Here is a 6,570-nt window from a genome sequence, read left to right as displayed (position 1 = left end):
TTTTTTTTGCGAGGTAAAAGGGAGTTTTATTTCATATTGATACGGTTACAATCCAGAGGCAGTAATTGCTCTATACAAGGAGGTCCTTGACCAAGCCACACAGCTGTGCCCCGCTCATCACGACTATATAATGCCAAACGATCTGCTACCCTATTTTGCTCTCTTGTAAGCTTCTGGGGAACAAACTCCCGGATAAGCATGTGTGCTTTTATCTCTGCAACTAAGTGCCCATACGCTGACCTGCTTAGTCTAGAATCGGAAAGACATGACAATGCTTCAGAAGAGTCGGACTGAACAACAATAGAACCCTCTGAGTGCTGGATTGCCAAAGCCATGCCCTGCATTAGTGCGTGAATCTCCGCCTCCAAAGCATCATTGCAATTAAAAATATACCGATAAGCGGCGAACACCACACTGCCATCATTACGACGCATAATCATACCTGCCGACGCAGCTCCGTCCGTGGGTGAATAAGAACCGTCCACCGAAAGAGCAAGTCTATTATCTGCCGGAGCAGGCCAAGCAGTAGCAGGCTGCTCCCTCCCAGGTCGACACAGTATAGGACCCCACGGGCATTTTTCCTTTAATGATTTCATCGACACTGTAATACTTAGTTTGAGTAATTGATTGCATGTAACTCTCCAAAAACGACGCTGATGCCTCAGTAGTCGCAATTTCCTTTCCGTGCACAGCGTCCGACCGCAATTGCCACACACGCCAAGTCAACATTAGGACGTTGTTGCGTTCCACTTCAGAACATGCAGCCAGTATGTTCAATAGCCAATCATCACCAGAATTAGCAAGGATTGAATTACCAGGTAATACCCAACACTCACGCATGCGATTCCATAAACGCGCAGCATGATCACAAGTCACCAACGCATGGAAAGAATCCTCCACCATAGAGCCACACAAGGGGCATAGGTCCGTATGTGAGATGTGCCTATGTAGTTTGCATTTATTTGTAGCAAGAGCACCTGCAATTGATTTCCACGCAGAGATCTTCATCTTTTGTGGAACAGAAGAATTTCAAACTGAACGCCATATTGGTCTAGCACCATCAGGGTGGGTACTAGAAGCCCCACCGCCAAACACCTCATCATGCACACTTGTTGCCAACCTATAGGCACTTTTCACCGAGAAAATTCCGCTCTTCTCTGGGAACCAAGCAAAGAAATCTTCCCTATTCCTTGGGGAAGTCCGGATTTTGACAATCTCATGAATATCTATATTCCAAAAATGATCGTTAAGACGTTGCATATTCCAAGCTCCGTGTTCATCCAAGAAGTCTGACACCTTGTTAAACCGACAATTCCGCTTCGGCGTAATGGGGCGGAAGCCAGGGCCGCGCAGGATCCATGGGCCACAGTCTGATACTCGATCCGTCACCCACTCTCCAAATAATACCTTGTGAACCATTTGATCAATTAGTAAACGTGTGTCAAAGAAATAAGAACAACATGTACGTTCCTTTTGATATATGTTGCCAAGCAGAAAATTCATTTAATTTGTCGGGGTGAAAGAAATTGTTGTTTGAGTTATAAGTCTTACCTGCCTCTGCTCTCTTTCGATGTTCAGTTCATTAATTCCCTGTCCTTTCTTTAATTTCTCCCTCCTAGATTATGCTTTAGTGTTAACTACCCGCTGTAGAAACACCAGAGCTGTCTGGGATGAGGATTTCATACCGCTAGCTTGCAGATGATGATGGAAAAGAAGAAGGGTAGGCCAAGCTGCTCGGATAAATATGAGGACAAGCTTCTTGTACTTGATAATAATTTTTAGAACTAAACACATGCACTATATAGCCCATGGCTACATTTTGATCTACGTGCAGTTAGTTGAGAAAGCTGATTGAATCTGCAGTGCAGGTCTGTATCTCCATTTCATGAGTTTATAGTTATCATTCATTTCTTCAAACAATATATTCTGCGGATATGGATAATCCCATTCTACTGCCCTTTATTCCATTTCCATGCATGTTTTTTCTTTTACAGTTGGTTATGGGTCCATATCCCCCGTTGACCGTAATTGTGTTTCAAATTTAGAATCCTACACATTCAGCTCATAACGCGTCTACTGCTATGTTTTTGGGTGCCTCAAAATCGACCTAGCATACTAGCTAGGTCTAGATTTGCCTAGGCTATTCCTTCCATTTATATGGAGTTCTGCAATCCAGTATTCTGCCATTTTCACATCCTTTGTTCTCCAGAGGTGTAGAAACAATCAAGTGATACCATTAGAGTGGCATACATTATTTCTTGGTTGCCAATTAACTTGCAGTGACTATTGTAAAGTAAGTAGCTTGAATGAATTAGCTTAAAGGAAATTAAAGGTATATTTGGCTTGCTTAATTTGTATGACTTGCGTTATGGTGTGTCTGACCCATTGTTTGTTCAGATTCCCCTTGGAAATTAGAATACTGCGGGTTCGTTTCTATTGCCAAAGAATGTAATATAGTATTGATAGTTAGGTGGTCACTGGCTTTAAATCAAAATGACTCTTCTTTCATAACTGGTGTAGTCATATACATAATTTTGAGAGTTCCCTCATATACTGATGTTGATTTGTTGACAACAAAATTCGACTACATGTTTTAGTATTAATTGAGATATTCATATACATTATTTTATATACATAATATCAGAATAGGATGATCACGAAACCACCAAATTTGCCCAAAATTGTTGGCGAATTAGTTGGTTTTTGCCAAATTTTACATGGTGGTAACTTTTCTAAACTTGCCAGAGTAGCTCGGCAACACAATGCAATATTCTGTGCAGACAACGTTAGTTATTGTATGGAATCCTGGAAGTGTGTGTTTCATTTTCTCCACTCTCAATTTTTTTGGTCTGATTTTGTTCACCTTATATGATAATACTGAAGAATCTGGTAGCCGACAAGAGGGAAGGGATTTCCTTCTTAATTCTTGCTTGACTTACTTGACTCCCAAGCAAGGCTTACTTGACCCCTAAGCAAGCGACCCTTATCTCTAATTAACCCTAAAACTAACGGGCTATACTGTCAGCTCAGGCCATTAGGCCCATTACATATTCTAACACTACACCCCACCTCGACATCCCGCTTGTCTTCGAGCTGCAGACTAACCAACTTATAACCATGACTCGCGCAACACAAATCTAACACCTAAAAACAAGCCTTTTACATCTCGAATTGTTTTATTACTCTCAACCTGAAATGACTGGGACGCTTTATTTTGGACACCTTACAAAAAGTGGATACCATCTGCACGTCCACCTGGATCCCATGGACACCATCTGGACAAAAGGAGTGCATGTGTATGGCCACCTGGAAGTGGTCGCAAGAGCGACCAGCAGAGGCGCCCTCGCGGCGGTCGGCGGAATGCAGTGGTGCTACGCGGTGCGCTTCTGTCGGTGACACTCTGCCTTCTCCCCGTCGGCCGACTGTTGGTCTGCACCGCACAGAGAAGAGCGGAGGGCTTGCGATGGAGAATGATGAGGAGGGGTGCGCCCCTCAACCGTCGATGTCGTAGACTTTGAGGTCGCTGCCCGCGGGAAAACAGCATGCCTGACGAGGAGGGTTGCGCCCCCCAACCGCCGATGTTGCAGACTTTGAGGTCACTGTCCGCGGGAAAACATCATGCCCAAGATCCCCGATGCAGCGGTCGAGAGCGAGGTCCTTTGCGCAGCTGGGAGGAGCGGCAGCTGCAGACCAGGCATCTCCCGGACACGCCGACGCGCTAGGAGGCCGTGCGCAGCAGCCTGCAGCCTCATCGCCGCTGACACATGGCGGGTAGTGATCCAAGCCGGAAGCAATGACGGCGACGGCGGGAACTTGATCTACTGGATGGGGACGCCCTGGGGAAGCGGTGATGGCGACAGCGGGAACTTAATCTGGTGGACCGGGACTCCCGCCGGCACGGTCGATGCGGGGCCGCAGCTGACCGACAATGGCTGCTGCAGCGGAGCGCCGGGCACGGCGGAGGCCACCAGGAGCGGCGGCTGCCACTGCAGCCAGGGCGGGGCGGTGGTGGCGGTGGATGGCAGCTACAGCGGCTGTTGCAGCGGCCCGGCAAGCGCGGCGGGGACGCCCTGGGGCAGCGGCGGCGACTGCTCCGACGGAGCGCCGGGCGCGGCGGAGGCCGCCAGGAGTGGCGGCTGTCACAGCCAGGGCGGGGCGGTGGATGGCAGCTGCAGCGGCGGCCTGGCGAGCGCGGCAGAGGCCGCCTGGTGTGGCGCTGCCGGGTGCGGTCCGTAGGACCTGGCCAAGAACAGGCGGATCTCCTGGACCGCCTGGGTTAGGTCCCGCAGTGCCCCCAGACACCTCCTCCGAGGTGAGGACGGCGGGGGCGGGCGCGACGGAGGATCCCGGCACGGGCAGGAGCAAGGCGAAGGTCGTGGTGGTCACCGGAGGCGACGAGGTGACCGGCAGCGAAAGAGACACGGGTTGGGCGGCGGTGAAGACCTGATCGAACCGAAGCTAGCTGATACCAAACTGTTATGGTGCTGCTATAAGGAGGGCGCGAGAGGGCCGGCCGGGGGCCTTTCTGCCCACGGCCGACAAGAGGGAAGAGATTTCCTTATTAATTCTTGCTTGATTCGATTGATACATCTCCTCTTTTTATATAGAGGGGCTTACTTGACTCCCAAACAAGTCTTGCATAAATTTTTTGATTAATATTCTTCTCGCGGTCAACGCATGCACCACATAAAGGGATCTGATGTCGGGTGAAGTTGTCAAATATTTATTGGTCATGCTGATTTCTAGACCAGCACCATGCTTTTTACTCAACAACGTTCACTTAGCAATTTATATATACAAATACATTACAAACAATTGTGGCAGCGAAGTCACAGATACAGACGACGACTTTTTTCTCTTGATAGGAAACATACCATGCGTCGTACCTCCGGTGGCTATTAAATCGTCTTATATCTTGTGAAGCTTGCCAAATGACAGAACACTTTAAGAAGAGTTGCTTTATTTGTGGTGAAAAAAAGAGTTCCTTCGCACTAATGAATCTTCAATGTAGATGCATGTGTGTGGGGCTGAGGTATACAAATATCATTTTCGTTGGATTTCATGACTTCCTACACATGTTCCTAGAGGCACTGGGCCAGCAGAAATTCAGATGGGGATCACATAGCTGAAGAAGGCTGACAGCAATGGAGCATCACTGGTTAGCACGTCTATGGAAACACTAAGAGTGGTTCGTATGTACAAATGTGTATATAGCTTAGCTGGAGTGATTTCAGATTTGCAACACCCTCTTTATTTTTAAGAACCATATAATGCTTAGCTGGTGTGGTTCATATGTACTGAAGATAGATAAAAAATAGCCACGTTCATTTACAATCCATGTTATGCTTGGATTTATCAAGTCAATTGGGGATTGTAGTTTCATTCTTCTGTGCACCCTCAGAGAGAGACGAAAAATGAGGCGAAGTATGACAAAACTCATTTACACCGAAAAATGCAAAGATCAACTTTGGCATGGATACATTTTAGTTCAACGCCCCATATTTCGTTTAAGGTGCAATCTGCTCAACTGATCCCTTCAGTATGTATCCTTTTTTCATTAGTCCAAGTTAGTACACATGTATACTATGTGATCTTGCCAACATTTTCTGGAGTGCGGCGATTTGGTGCCCGGGCTCAGATGAGCCCGGGCGTGAACAGTAGCCCGATTTAAAATACAAACAAGGTTCAAAAAATTCCAATTTTTTTTGTGGCGCAAGATGCTTCTGTGCGTGAACCCCGTGCAAAATTTTGTAAAGTTTGGACATTCGAGAAGCTCGTGGCAAAAAAGACAAATTTCGGATGTCTGAGAAACTTTTGAAAATCGCACTGTTCATGCCTGATTTTGTCTTTTTTGCCACGGGGTTCTCGAATGTCCAAACTTCACAAAATTTTGCACGGAGTTCACACACAGAAGTATCTTGCACCACAAAAAAAATTGGAATTTTTTGAACATTTTTTGTATTTCAAATCGGGCTACTGTTCACCGGGCTCATCTGAGCCCGGGCTCTGCCTTGAATTATCGCATTTTCTGCGGTTTTTCTATAGACTACGTCGCTATTAGCTCCAGATGGTTGCTTCACACAGCAAGGGCTAGGTAAACGTCCCCCATTTGATTATCTAATCTTGGTGTATCTTTTATTTTCTTTCTTAAAGTTCTAGATTTTTTCAGCAAGCTCAGACTGATGCTTAGGGCATCTTCAGCCGGCCACCCAAGAAGCCTCCCCAAGCCATTTTTTGGGCGCCGGCGGCAAAAATTCCTCCCACTCACGCCCCCAAAGCGTCACTTTTCGCCGGATTTATAGAAAAATAGCGCCGGTAGTACCACCCCGAACCCAGCTCCCGGGGGGCAGCTGGGCGTGCCGGCGCCACTTTTTTGCCTCCCGTGGCCCACATGCAGCCACTCCCTCGTCGCTTTCTTCACTTTTTCGTCGCAGAGCCCCACCTTCCTTCTCTCTCCGTCCGCTTTCTCTTGCCATGCCTGGTGCCTTCCCGCAGCTCCCGCCGCGTCGCCGCCGCGCCCGACCGCGCGCGCCGCCCTGCCCCGGTGCCTTCCTGCAGCTCAGGCCCGTC

The sequence above is a fragment of the Triticum dicoccoides genome, chromosome 5B (genome assembly GCF_002162155.2).
Source record: "Triticum dicoccoides isolate Atlit2015 ecotype Zavitan chromosome 5B, WEW_v2.0, whole genome shotgun sequence".
Classification (NCBI taxonomy): Eukaryota; Viridiplantae; Streptophyta; class Magnoliopsida; order Poales; family Poaceae; genus Triticum; species Triticum dicoccoides.
Note: the sequence above shows the minus strand (reverse complement) of the source record.